This window comes from Toxorhynchites rutilus, chromosome 3 (genome assembly GCF_029784135.1).
Source record: "Toxorhynchites rutilus septentrionalis strain SRP chromosome 3, ASM2978413v1, whole genome shotgun sequence".
NCBI lineage: Eukaryota > Metazoa > Arthropoda > Insecta > Diptera > Culicidae > Toxorhynchites > Toxorhynchites rutilus.
In genome coordinates, this window is record NC_073746.1 from 216,378,848 (window position 1) to 216,393,745 (window position 14,898).

At 38.4% G+C, this 14,898-nt stretch overlaps 1 long non-coding RNA gene across 1 annotated transcript; it reads right to left on the minus strand.

The window, feature by feature from the left end:
- Positions 1-11,562: 11,562 nt before the first annotated feature.
- On the minus strand, positions 11,563-13,176 carry LOC129780476 (uncharacterized). Its single transcript, XR_008743932.1, has 3 exons — positions 12,363-13,176; positions 12,186-12,304; positions 11,563-12,138 (listed from the first exon to the last, which is right to left on the minus strand). It is a non-coding gene; the product is annotated as an uncharacterized LOC129780476 (long non-coding RNA).
- Positions 13,177-14,898: the final 1,722 nt, after the last annotated feature.

Below are 14,898 nucleotides of genomic sequence, written 5' to 3' on the forward strand. Positions count from 1 at the left end.
GTGCGCGTTTTTTTTGTGCATGGGCATGTGTGGGTGTGTGTGCGTACGCGTGCACGTATTTGTGTGCGTGTGTGCACGTGCGTGCTCGATTCTTTCCGCGCGTGCGTCTGGGCGTGTGCAGGTTTGTGCGCGTGTATGTGCGTTTGTGCGCACCTGTGCGTCCATTTGTATGTTTGTGTGCGCTCGCGTTTTTGTGCACATGTTTGTGCATGTTTACGCGTGTGTGTGCGTGTTTGTGCACCCAATGGTATGTGCGTGCGCGTGCTTCCGGCGTTGTGCATGCGTTTGTGCGTGCGCTCACAATTCTGCGTGGGCACGCTGAAAGCGCAGACCTAGTCGAAAATCGCGTAATTTCGAGCAAATCGTGTAAAAAAAATCGCGTAATTTCAAGCAAATCGCATAAAAAAATCGCGTAATTTTGAGCGAATAGCGTAAAAAATATCATGCAAAAAACACATAAAAAAGAATCCAGCGTACTTGCAAATAACATGCTTCTTCGTAACATGGAATACATGTTTGATACAGGAAATATAATAAAATGAAGACAGCTCAAATCGGACTATTCTTTTCACCCTTAGAGAGGGTGAAAAACTTGAGAAAGGAATAGTCCGATCTGTGCCGTCTTTCATTTTATTATATTTTCTGTAACAAACATGTATTCCAAATAACAGATAAACATGTTATTTACAAGTGATTGAAGAATTTTGAACACGGTCCGCGACGATCCATTTTGGTAAAATAAAACTTACGTTTGAAAGCAGCAAGCATCCTCTAACATGCGAAATGAAAATAAATATAACCCGTTCAAGCAGTTTTAATCGTCAGTGAAAGCTTCTGCTTTTATACTTGTAAGAGAACGAAAGAGGAAAGGAACGAAACAAAAGAATCAATCAATCAATGTTACTGTATGCGTAGAGAATATTTCGTTTCCACTTCACCCCGATACACTGAAATTAATCCACCGAAAATGACTGTAGTGGAAGTGAGAGTTGTATGAATAAAATTCAATCACATTTATTAGCTTCGAAAATAACTAGCCCTGCTTGCAATATAAAAATGCCCCCGACTTACATATATTTGCAATGCCGATTTCCCCCGGGCACCTTGTTTTTGATGTCGCTGTTAGGAAACACATCTCGGTACGAACAAAAATTCCCCCTACTTTCATGTATTCGCAATGTCGGTTTCTCCCGTGCAGCTTGGTTTTGATGTCTCTCTAAGGGACCCGTCGCATGTGTCGTCAATTTCGACCAATCAGAAGTAGGTATTTCCGTTAGGATAGGGGTTGAGTTTTGACGTAGGACTACGTCTTTCATTTCTATACCGGGGTGTAAAACCAAAGTTTCGAGAACGAAAGCGTTACGCCGGAGACCGAGATTTTGAGCGTTAATAGCTCTTAAACAACTGAACGAAATGGTATGATAAACACTTCATTTGAAAGATAAAATGTCTACGCGTCATATACTTGTTACTTTTTCATCCAAAAACTTGTTTCAATAGTCTTAAAATTGCTTTCAAAACAGGCTATTGAAATCACCAATCGGTATATAAGCGAGCGCCGCTCGTAAACCCACTCAGTTATGATTGAACAGCGATTGGAGCATGTTGTCGCTGTTGTTGTGAAGCTAATTTCGTTTATCATGAAAGCGCTGATGAACGGTGTCACCAAGAGCCTGTTTGTGCACCTAAGGCCAAAAAGGAATCCATCAGGAGGAGAGTGATGCCACGGTTCCGCTTGAAACATCGGAGCAGCCGCCACACACACACACATACACGCGCGGAATTCTCGTTGCTGAAAAATAATCTGCCAGTTCCCCTGGGAATTGAAAAATACATTCATGCGAAATAGTTTATTTTAATGTTTTCTATCCATATAACACTGCAACCAAATACATTTGGTTTTGTTATTTTTCAATCAATCGCAATTAACAGGAAAGCTTCTGAATATTTTTTTCCCCATCAGTGGAAATTTTCGTATCCAATGTTGGATGCATAACATGAAAAACGGAAAATGTTTTACATCGCGAAAATCAAGTCATTTTCGAGCGATTATTTGCTTTCTACTCATATAATGCTGCGACCAAATACATTTCGTTTTGGATTTTTTCAATCAAGTGCGATCAACGTAAGACCACGTCTCTCGGCAATTTATTAGAGGTGCAATGAATATTTAGGAATTCCCGCTCTACGCGCACTGGCAAACAATGTTTACTCAACAATTTCTCAAACTAGAAATGGGTGTTGTGAGAAAGGATTAGCGAACGCGAAAACGACAAACGGGAGAAAGATACGTTTGGAGGTTGAAGGAAATTGGCAGAAAACTTCTTCATTCTATCATTCAAATAATGTGATTCATACCACATCGTTTTGCCAGAAAGAGATTATTAATGCTCAAAGGAGGAATCGAGTCCTCCGAGGAAATTACCCAGCGCAAATTAGAGTCGACTATCGATTGCGGCATTCGTACAAAAATAATTTTATAATGCAGTTTCACCAAAGTGATTTCTTCGGATATATTCACTACATCATGTCATGTACTTCATATTCTTCATTAAGAAATCCATATCCATGGCACCTATCGGTAACGAATTATTATCGAAACCACGATTTTCGCTAAATGCTCCTTTCAGTTCGGCCTGTAAAAAACTTTTCTAAACTCTAATCCATCAAATTTGGAGCCCTGAAAAGGGCCGTTGATTATATGCTAAGCTAATATAGCAAGCTCTCCTCGGATACGATGGGCCAGCTGGATGTCCTTGGGCATGATGTGACGCGTTTTGCATGGATAGCACACAAATTGGTATCTTCGAATAAGCCTCCTGCAGCGTCATAACCGCGGAACTTTGGAAGCGCAAGTCGGTTTTGAAGTCCTGAGCAATTCCACGAACCAAATGCTGCAAAGGTAGCTTGCGGATCAGTAATTCGGTCGACTTCTGATAGCGACGAATTTCATGCGAAGTTCCCGGTCGATAGCGATGTGGCTTCTTCATGCTTCCTGCGGCTGATTCGCTTATCCGAGCTGCTTTCGTGGTGCCTTACCACCGAAAGACTAACGAGCTGTCTGCGAAAGACTAACGAGCTCGAGTCCTCACGGTGCGAGAGTAGAGTAAGAAATGAACGAAAGCAAAGGAAGCGTCATTTTATAAACCATAAAAGTATAGAATCTAAATCCCACCCTTATTATATTCGTGAGTATACAGTAAGCTTATACAATAAAGAGGGTGGGGTTTACATTCGATTCCTTTATGTTTTATAAAACGACACTTCCCTTGCTTTCGTTCATTTCTTACTCTACTCTCGCACCGTGAGGACTCGTTTCATCGGGACTAAGCAGACAGTTCGTTAGTCTTTCGGTGGTAAGGCACCACGAAAGCAGCTCGGATAAGCGAATCAGCCGCAGGAAGCATGAAGAAGCCACATCGCTATCGACCGGGAAATTCGCATGAAATTCGTCGCTATCAGAAGTCGACCGAATTGCTGATCCGCAAGCTACCTTTGCAGCATTTGGTTCGTGGAATTGCTCAGGACTTCAAAACCGACTTGCGCTTCCAAAGTTCCGCGGTTATGACGCTGCAGGAGGCTTATTCGAAGATACCAATTTGTGTGCTATCCATGCAAAACGCGTCACATCATGCCCAAGGACATCCAGCTGGCCCATCGTATCCGAGGAGAGCGTGCTATATTAGCTTAGCATATAATCAACAGCCCTTTTCAGGGCTCCAAATTTGATGGATTAGAGTTCAGAAAAGTTTTTTACAGGCCGAACTGAAAGGAGCATTTAGCGAAAATCGTGGTGTCGATGATAATTCGATACCGATAGGTGCCATGGATATGGATTTCATAATGAAAAATATGAAATATATGACATGATGTAGTGAATATATCCCCATATCGAAGAAATCACTTTGATGAAACTGTTTACCGTTTGTCGTTTTTAATTGTTGGGAAAGGGCATTATTTCTGCTGACTAAATTCCAAGAAAAAATCCATTCCTTCTTTAAGCGTGATTCATTCTGCTTCGGATCAACGGAACAGTATGATAATCATTTCATACAAAAGATAAAATGTCCAAGAGTTATTGCTATTGCTATTTATTGAGTCGACAAATTGTTTCAATAGCTTAATGATAGCTTCGAAAACAGGTTATTGAAATCATTCGTATCCGTATGTAGCTCGCCCACTTGGAAACCCATTAATCTTATTGGAATGTGAGATGGGGAAGCTCATACTTACGTCTATGCATTATGCTGTAAACTACAGACTTTTTTTCTCCGTACTGATTAAGAAGCCGACCGAACTATCGGTCGACAAGTCAGTCTGCAGTCGGCGAGGGCTCTTAATTTCGTTTTTGCAGGCCGAACCGAAAAAATTTCAGTCGAGTTAACTCTTTTTTACAGTAATGCTTTTGAATCCGGACACTTTGCATTACATTCAATATCATACCACAGCCATAACATTTTTTTCATGTTGAATTTATGCGATTAATAGTTGCTAATATAGTTACTGATAGTTTCTTGATAGTTACTAATCAATCGCATTAATTCAACATGCAGAAAATGTTGTGGCTGCGGTATGGTATTAAATGTAACGCAAAGTGTCCGGATTCAAATACATTACTGTATACTTACTTCGATGTTATTCGTTTCTCTCTCAGGGTAAGCAACGAAGGGTGGGGTTTAGATTCTATACTTTTATGGTTTATAAAATGACGCTTCCTTTGCTTTCATTCATTTCTTACTCTACTCTCGCACCGTGACGACTCGTTTGTTTGGGACCAAGCAGATAGCTAGTTAGTCTTTCAGTGGTAAGGCACACGAAAGCAGCTCGGATAAGCGCACCAGCCGCAGGATAGGTGAAGAAGCCACATCGCTATCGACCGGGAACTTTGCGTGAAATTCATCGCTATCGGAAGTCGACCGAATTGCTGATCCGCAAGCTACCTTTGCAGCTTTTGGATCGTGGAATTGCTCAGAACTTCAAAACAGACTTGCGCTTCCAAAGTTCCGCGGTTATGACGCTGCAGGAGGCTTATTCGAAGATACAAATTTGTGTGCTATCCACGCAAAACGCGTCACATCATGCCCAAGAACATTCAGCTGGCCCATCGAATCCAAGGAAAGGGTGCTATATTAGCTTAGCATATAATCAACGGCCCTTTTCAGGGCTCCAAGTTTGATGGATTAGAGTTTAGAAAAGTTTTTTACAGGCCAAACTAAAACGAGAATTTTCGTTTGGATGCCATACAGCATCGAGAAAATTCCGGAAAGATCTAATCGTTGCTGAAAAATAATCTGCCAGTTCCCTGGGAATTGAAGAATACATCCATGCGAAAGAGTTTATTTTAATGTTTTCAAATTATATGGCGAACACAGCGACCAAATACATTTGATTTCGTAATTTTTCAATCAAGTGTAATTAGCTGGAAAGCTTCTGAAGATTATTCTTTCCCATCAGTAGGATATTTTCGTATCCAATATTGGATGCATAACATGAAAAACGGAAAATGTTTCGTATCGCGAAAATTATATAATTTTCAATCGATTATTGCTCAGTCGCCGAAATTTTCATACTCAGAGAGTTCATTCTCCTCTAGTTTGCCTTCCAAATTGCCATCGTAAACCACACCTTCTCTCGATTCAATCACGCACGAAAAGCATACTGAAATGATATTCAACATCGTTACTGAACGAGCTGAACGGCGAGGGATCGAGGGATTCATTACCTGGCCTGACCTGACCTGAAATGCAATCAGTTTGTTTTAACTGTAAGGGAGCGCAGAAAAGCCGATGCTGATACTCTCGTGACCAAGAGAGTATCAGCATCGAAATACGGTTCCTCGGGAAGACATAGAAGCAGCCGCCACACCCACACACATACACGCGCGCAACTCTTTTCATTTGCTGGTTATCGAGAGGAAACCTGGAAAGAAATGATCGTTGCTGAAAAATAATCTGCCAGTTCCCCTTGGAATTGAAAATTACATTCAAGCGAGTTTATTTTAATGTTTTCTATCCATATAATACTGCGACCACATACATTTGGTTTTGTGATTTGTCAATCAAGTGCAGTTAGCAGGAAAGCTTCTGAAGATTATTCTTCAGAACAAGGTTTTTTGTATCCAATATTGGATGCATAAAACCTTGAGTCTCCAACGTAACACTCTCGTTTTTTAAGTCACCCAAATATTTATTTATTCATTCATTCAGGATGGATTTAGATTCAACTTCAAACAAATGATCTCTAAATCAACGATAGTCCTACGTCACCCTTGCGGTTATACCATAGATATAACCCACTTCCTGTTTTTTCAATTGTTCGATAGTTAGTTTCATGACATATATTATTTTCTTCAATATAAAAAATTGTTATTGAGTGCCGAAATCGATTGACGCAAAAATTTCACCAATCCATCATGAAATGACTGAGCAATAAGCGTTTGAAATTGGACAATTTTCATGATGTGCTCGATTTTCGATTTTCAATTTGTACCCCAATATGTTCCCGAAAGTCGTAATCCTACGTCAAAAAAATAATGCAATAGACTTTATAATTAGTAACGGTTGGTTTTTATTCTTTGATTCTTGTATTAACACTGCGCGAAAAGTTATTTGTATCGCTCTTTAGTTTGTTCCAAATACCATTTATTTAGTATTGATTACAGCTTTTCCTAACAATATATCTGAGAGTTGGAAATATGTAAATCGTTGACTGCAGGAAGCATGACAACTTTATGGAATGGTGGGTTAAAGTTACTCGAACAAAAATTCGTTTTTTTTCGTTCATAATCCCATTATGATAACTGATATTAAGCCCGAAATACTACTCCTTCAAAATCGCTTTTCGAAAACATTCGAGAGAATCAACGACACATACATATCTAATTTTATAATGGTTTTAACGTGCAGATTGTTTCCAAAGCAAAAAACAAAAACACTATTCATTCCATTTGTCATTAGGATTGCACCTTAAATAATCATATTGAAATCAGAATATTTTTTTCGGTGACATCAGAGGGCTGTACAACAGGCTGTAAAACTGCACAATCAAGCGAAATTTTTTCTCCTAATCGTAAAATCACAGCTGAATCAATAACCTTTAATCAAATGACCCATGAAACAATATCTGAAGAAACTTATTTGGCAATAAAACCATTCGCCTGCAAATACTCGAGAAACGAGTGTCTATCGAAAAAAGATTTTTCTGAACACTTCTGCAATTATTTAGCGAAATTGAATGTTGTTTTATTTGAAACTAATCGAGGTACTATTCAAAAACCAATAGACCAAAGGCCTACTAGTTTATTGAACTTTGACTGCGAGATATTAGTTCAGATTTTGAAGCGAAAATTAGAACAAAAAAAAACAATATTTTGAATGCTTCCAATTTAAAGAAAAATATTTTCAATGCGGTTAGTTCAATAAATCGTAGAATTGTCAAGTTTAATAATAATTCAAGTTTAATAAAACAGGAAGACTTATCGCTTGTGATTTCGACCATGCCAATGATCGTATTAATAGGAATTTCCTCTTGCTTGTGGTGCAGAATATGTTATCTAATCTCGGATTCAAAACCTTCTTGAAAAAAAAACACGAATGTTGTAATAACATGTGCTAATAAACGAAAATCGCATTTGTAACATCCCGTTCGGTAGGAGAAAGTAACCCTTAAGAAATTGCTCTCCGGTGCTGAGTATATCTAACGCAGCTATATCAAGAATAACGTCGCAAAATGGACGCTAAATTCGGGAAATATTCGGGAACGAGGGTACTGCCCATCATAAAAGGAGAACAGAATTTGCTTCTTTCAATGCACAAGTGCAGAATTCTGTTTTTGAGCAGATTTTATAAAAATTTGGATAGCACTCGTTTCGCTAAATCCTTCTCAAATAATTTAGAAAATTCTCCAAATATTCCGGTCATTTCATCAAGTTATCAACATCCCACATGTACCGTTCTGAATCATATTTCGGACGCTTAAGGCATATGATACAGAAAACAGATCTAAACTTTATGTACAGGTATTATTTGGTTAATATTTTTCATAAATTAGTTCAATATGCTTTTAAGCTTTCTACTTTGGTAAATATTTGATTGAAAACATTAAAAAAGTAATCGAATAAAATGCTTTCCAAATGAAGCGAATAAAAACAAACAAAAAAAATAAATTTCGGACAGATTGAATTCAATTTTCGGACACTTTATTTTTTGGACGAAAATTACATTACATTTGATTATATTTCAAAGTCAAATGCGAAACACTTACCAAGCAATCATAGTAAACTGTTAACGATGATGAGAACTGATGAAAAACGGGATAAATTTAAATATTGATGAATGGGTAAATTCTACGTTCTCACGCTAAGCAAACGTCAAACACATACGATAATGAGTAGTGTTGACAGATTTTTGCCGATTATGTTATAATTCAAATGTAGTTCTCATTTGAAATGATAGTGAAACCAAGGGATCACTCTAAAGAAGCATTTGTGATATTAATTTTATAGCTATATCATCAGTGCATTAAGCATTTCAAGATATTAGAACAAAGTGTCCGAAATATGATGTTGTCCGAAATATGAAATATGATTCAGAACAGTACTATGCAGATCAAAAAGTATCCGTAGTTCTTCATGTCAACTTTACTCTCATGTAGACCTGGACCTAGAACACACAGAGTCCAGCCAAAATCTGACGTAGCTTAGAAGTTGAAAACAATGATCCTCCACTACCAATGGATGCTTGATCGCTCACCGTTTATATGAGTTTCATTCAGAATATATATCTCAAAGAAGAAGTTCGATGATATGGAAAATTTTTCGACATAACCGTTTTATGGATAAATACGAGTACAAAGGGCGGAAAGTTTAAACAATCGTGAAAATGCAGAACAAATTTAATTTATTTTTTAAAACAGATCTGAATGTACTTTAAAAAAATATTTGTTTAACGTTTCCACGTGGACATAATCTGTACCCCACCCCCCTCACCTTGGATAAGCGTGGACATTCTCATTTCCCCTATCCCCCCAGAGATGTCCACGTGGTATGTGGACAGCCCCGAAGTAGTGCTTCACTGGTGGAAATTCGCTTAATCAAGTTCCTTTGAATTGATTTATTCGAGTCACCCTCAGAAGAGTGAAACCCTTTGTCCCCCCATCTCACCGTCGCCCACCCTCGACAGATAGTCGAACACCAGATGCTATCCCTGGTCATTATGCACAATGCTACAGTGCGTGCGGCAACTCTCGGTTGAGACAACGATACCTCATATCCATATCCCTAACCTGACCCGTCCCACAAAAAATGTTGCCCTTTTAACCTCAAGTAAACCGCGAGTATTCGGTCGAATCCTACTAAACATAGCAATTAGTTGAAACTTTTTTATAATAAACAAACCTTGAATTAGCGGCTCCGCAAAGCTTGTGCGATTAAGCCTTACAAATAAATGAATTGAAAAAAAAAGAGTGAAACCTTTAACCAAGACAAGTATATTGTACTAGCTGACCCGGCAACTTCGTTCCGCCCAAAATTTGTTTTTTTTCACGTTTTCTTACTATGAGCAAGTTGGGTCCAATCGCAGAACTGTTCATTGATTGGTCTTCTAATCGACCCCGTTGATTTTTGTATGACAGCTCCCCCTTAGATAGAGGGAGTGGAGTGTCTAACCACCGTAAAAATATTTGTTGTACCCTAAAACCTCCACATGCCAAATTTGGTTCCATTTGCTTGATCAATTCTCGAGTAATGCAGGAATTTGAGTTTCATTTGTATGGGAGCTTCCTCTTAGAGAGGGGGGTGGAGTGTCTTACTACCGTAAAAACATTTATTGCATCCTACAACCTCCACATGCCAAATTTGGTTTCATTTTCTTGATTAATTATAGATTTATGCAGAAATTTGTGTTTCATTTCTATGGCAGCCCCACCTAAGAGAGGGGGAGGAGTATCTAACCACCATGGAATCATTTATTGCACCCTTAAACCTCCACATGCAAAATTTGGTTCCATTTGCTTGATTATTTCTCAAGTAATACAGAAATTTGTGTTTCATCTGTATGTGTTTTTGTGTTGTTGTGTTTCATTTGTGGAGAGTCTAACCACCATAGAAACATTTATTGCACCCTAAAACCTTCACATGCCAAATTTGGTTTCATTTGCTTGATTAATTCTCGAGTAATGCAGAAATTTGAGTTTCATTTGTATGGCGGCCCCCCCTTAGAGAGGGGAGAGGAGAGTCTAACCATCATAGAAACATTTATTGCATTCTAAAAACTCAATACGCCCAATTTGCTTTCATTTGCTTGATTAATTCTTGCATGATGCAGAAATTTGTGTTTCATTTGTATGGCAGTCCCCCCCCCCCTTAGAGAGGGGGAGGAGAGTCTAACCACCATAGAAACATTTATTGCACCCTAGAACCTTCACATGCCAAATTTGGTTTCGTTTGCTTGATTAATTCTGGAGTAATGCAGAAATTTGTGTTTCCTTTGTATGGCAGCCCCCCTCAGAGAGGGGGAGGAGAGTCTAACCACCATAGAAACCTTTATTGCACCCTAGAACCTTCACATGCCAAATTTGGTTACATTTGCTTGATTAATTCTCGAGTAATGTAGAAATTTGTGTTTAATTTGTATGACAGCCTCCCTCACAGAGGGGGGAGGGGTCTCAAACTATCACGAAAACCTTCCCCGGCCCCAAAAACCCCTACACACCAATTTTCATGTTGATCGGTTCAGTAGTTTCCGAGTCCATAAGAATCAGACAGACATACAGACAGACAGACAGACAGACAGAAATCCATTTATATATATATAGATTTCAAAAAATCAAACACCTTTGGTAATGCAAACATTAGTAGAATGTACATATTACCGACTGTCCCTCATCCCTACCAGAGGTGAGTATATTTTACTCGATAACATAAGTAAACTTGAATGCTGTCATATCTGAAGACTGGTGAGAAAGGTGCGCATTAAGGGCGATTACACATTATCCGGTTTCAGCCGGACCGGTTTCAAAAAGCGCCGCTGGGTTTGGACGGATAACCGGATAACAATGTGAAAGAGACCTCGCGCTACACAAAACCGTACATCTTTCACATACACATACATGCATTTGTTTATACAGTGGTTTGACAGCCCAATTGTTCTTGTTGCCTGTGGTATAACTACACCGAGTTGGTCGAGCCCGTGTTTATTGAATTCCTACTATTGTTTATGAGCAGCTGATTAGGGCATTCACCCTCTCATGATGTGCCTTTTGAGGGTGATTTTGGGATGGGTCATGAACAAGATTGCATATGGAATATCTTGGAACCACAGCTGCTGCGGCAACTACGAGCCTGCTCAAATTTGCGACCCTTGGAGAGTACATACGACCCAATTCAGAATACGTTCGCAAACCTTTTCCGTAATTCGCAGAGCACAAATTTTCATCTTAGGCGCATATGGTTCTACAACGGTTTCCACAACGACGGCAATGTAAATTTGCAATGAACATGAAAAACTTATTGGACAAAAAAAATTGGCCGTCATCAACAGTATTACAAAAACTAACTTTTGTCCAGTTACTGTGTATGATTTATTCCACACGCTCTGTTGCCACATATTTTTTCAACAGCCTCGAGAACACGGTTAGATAAAAGTGTACAATCTTATGAACCAATAATAATAACATTCCGTAACAAGCTAGGGGAACTACTTATTTATATGTATTATGTGTTTTCTTCCTGTAATTATCTTGAAATTTGCAAAAAATCATTCTAGAGTGTTTTTCTTTATTTCACCATTGCAGTAATTATCTTTGCGATTCAAATTACATCATACTTTTCCTTCAAATACTATCTCATTGCTGCTTCCGCAGATCCTTGTTCAGAACACACTCAGCCGCAATTCATCGAGCATCAATGCACGGCTATTAATACGCGGATCCTGGACGAAGAATGACCGAATCAGATATGCCAACAGCTGGGTGATTTCGTTCTGACAGAGCCGATGCTTCAGCGTCGGGCAGGGGAACATCTTGATCACCGAGCACAGATCGGACAGTTCGGGTTTAAGTTTTTCGAGCCGAGTCGCGGCCACCTTATCGTCGATCGTGTTCCGGGTCAGGTCGAACTGTATGGTATACCAAATGGGAACACTAGATGAGAGAACTATTTTGGTGTGTTCAAATTAACAAAAACTCACCTTCACATTCAGCTGGATGAAGTCACTCAAAATCTATCCCTTGATGAACCAGTTGAACATTTGTTTCACATCCTCAAACTCTTTCGGTAGCGATTTCAAATGAGGAAAGTTGCTGTGAGCTAAACAAAAACAGAAGTTAATTTAAGAGCTCGATTAAATTGTCAGAAGACACTATACACCGTTGAACACAATCCATGGCAAAACACTCCATGACGACCTCGTGCGCCTGTGATCTTTGCTTCGCTTTGAGCAGAAACTTTTATCACTGAAATTTTCCACTGCAGCTAAATAAAGAAGCGAAATAAAAATTTCAGTGTCCATACCAATTGCAAATTCTGCTTGATTTCAAAATCAACAAACAAACGTCAAACGGCACACACATACTAATATATGGGGCGAAAAATTGCCTGAATTGTACTAATACTAACAGACATGAAAAACAACTGTCAATTCGCGTGGAGCTTCGTGCTCCGCTTTTGGGAAATGATAGTGATAATTGATTTTCGGGTGCAGTTAACACATATTTAAAAATTAAAATTATGAATGAAAATTAACATTTTCTTATGAAATATGTTCTTAATGAGTTACACGTTACACGTTCTTTTGTAAGTGATGAAAACCCCCTGAACAAGAATTGTGTTTGTTAATAATTTTATATTACAATGATGAGTTTTAATGACAATATCAAGAAAATTATACAAAAATGGTTAAGTAAGAATCAGTATTACGAGTTTTAACTGATCACATAATATAAAGTAAAAATTTGAACAATTTAACTGTCTTAAGGTCTGATATTCTCATAGAGAATGATTTACTTTCCCAAACCGGTGTCTGTACCAGACGTCAACACAATACTACTGTCATCGCGTATAATGCTTATCCGGTCACCGGACATTGCAGTCGCAGTGGACGGCTGTATCACGGCGCCGTGAAGAGGTTGGTACGATCGAAATTTGCCATTTGGGATTCTAACCGGTCCGGCGGAAACCGGATAATGTGTAATCGCCCTAACGATTTTTATTGATGCTATAAGGCAATGCGAAGGTAAAAATTTTGCTATAATTTTGATTTGTGCGTTTTCGCCGCGAAAATGTAGCTGATATTGGACTCACGAATCATGGTTCTGCTTGACATGTATGTTTATTAGTACTATAGATTGGTAGCATATATCCGTTATATACACAAATTATTTCTCCCAGTGTGATTTACTCAAATATGTTGTCGATAGTTCTGCTATACATTGCGTTTTTTTTTGCTTTTTCATGATGAAACGGTGAAATCTGTAGAGCGTCACTCTACATGTAGATCCCAATTGTTTATAAGTTGATATTCAGTTGAATATCTGAAACCAGTTTTGCAAATGTGAAAATCGCAAAAAAATAAGAGCAGCGAAAATAACCGCAATGAAATGCGTAATATCACAATACCCTACCTCACATTTTTTTAAATAATAAAATGTCCCATAAGTGTGGAATTTTTGACGTAGGACTACGTCTAGCCGGAATATGTAGAGGATAAAATGAAAATATAGGCACTGAACAGGTAGGAAAAAATGAAAGATATCGAACTCTTATAACTCCCAAAATTATTAATAGATCGCAAAGATTGCAAAGGAAATATTTCTACGCATCTATCACAATTAATAACATTTTATTTTTTTTAGATTAACAATTGAATCATTGGTAAAATGTCAAGCATTCTCCAAACGCTCAATGTGTCTCATTTTGTTTGGTCCAATTTGTGCTCCTCAAGTAGGTCCGACCAGAAGGAGCAACCAGAGTAGCAACGGAATATAATTTGGATACAAGCAATGAATTTTATTGTGAGCCATTCCCCTCGTGATTCTACCGCCAGTCGAATGAAATAAATTTAGCTGTCGCTATCTGAAAACATCATTCATGTCTAGCCGCGAAGCACAGCTGATGTGCTAAGCCATCGTTCCAGCATGTAGCAACAGAAGTGGCAGGGGTAGCGGCAGGAGTGGCAAGATTAGCAGGAGCGTAATGGTGGCAACGAAGACAGCGGGTAACGAGTTTATTTTTTGTTGCGCTCATACTCTAGGAGCCTTCGCAGACTGCAGAGATTTCATCGGCTGATAGTTTTGTACGGTTTGGGCTGGTGCAAACACTGACCCAATTGAATCGATGCATTGTGCACCACACAGAAAACATTAAATCGTATAATTTTGCACGTGCCAAGTCTTACAAGAAATCCGAATAAATCATAATCGCATATAATATCAATCAAAGTATGTATCGTGTATATTTGAAATCGCATAAAATGTAAAAACTCGATTTTATATACCATTATCAAATTAAGTCGCAATTCGGTATAATAAACATCAATTTTATGATGTACATTGTCGTAAAATATTTTTAATCCGCATCATCCCAGCAAACATTAAATCGTATAATTTTGCACGTGCCAAGTCTTACAAGAACTCCGGATAAATCATAATCGCATATAATATCAATCAAAGTATGTATCGTGTATATTTGAAATCGCATAAAATGTAAAAACTCGATTTTTTATACCATTATCAAATTAAGTCGCAATTCGGTATAATAAACATCAATTTTATTATGTACATTGTCGTAAAATATATTTAACCCGCATCATATGCGTATATTACCCTGATGCAGTTTGTGTGTCGTATAAGCGTATGATTTAAATCGATTCAGTACTGTAGTAAATCGTGTTGCATGCTGAAGAA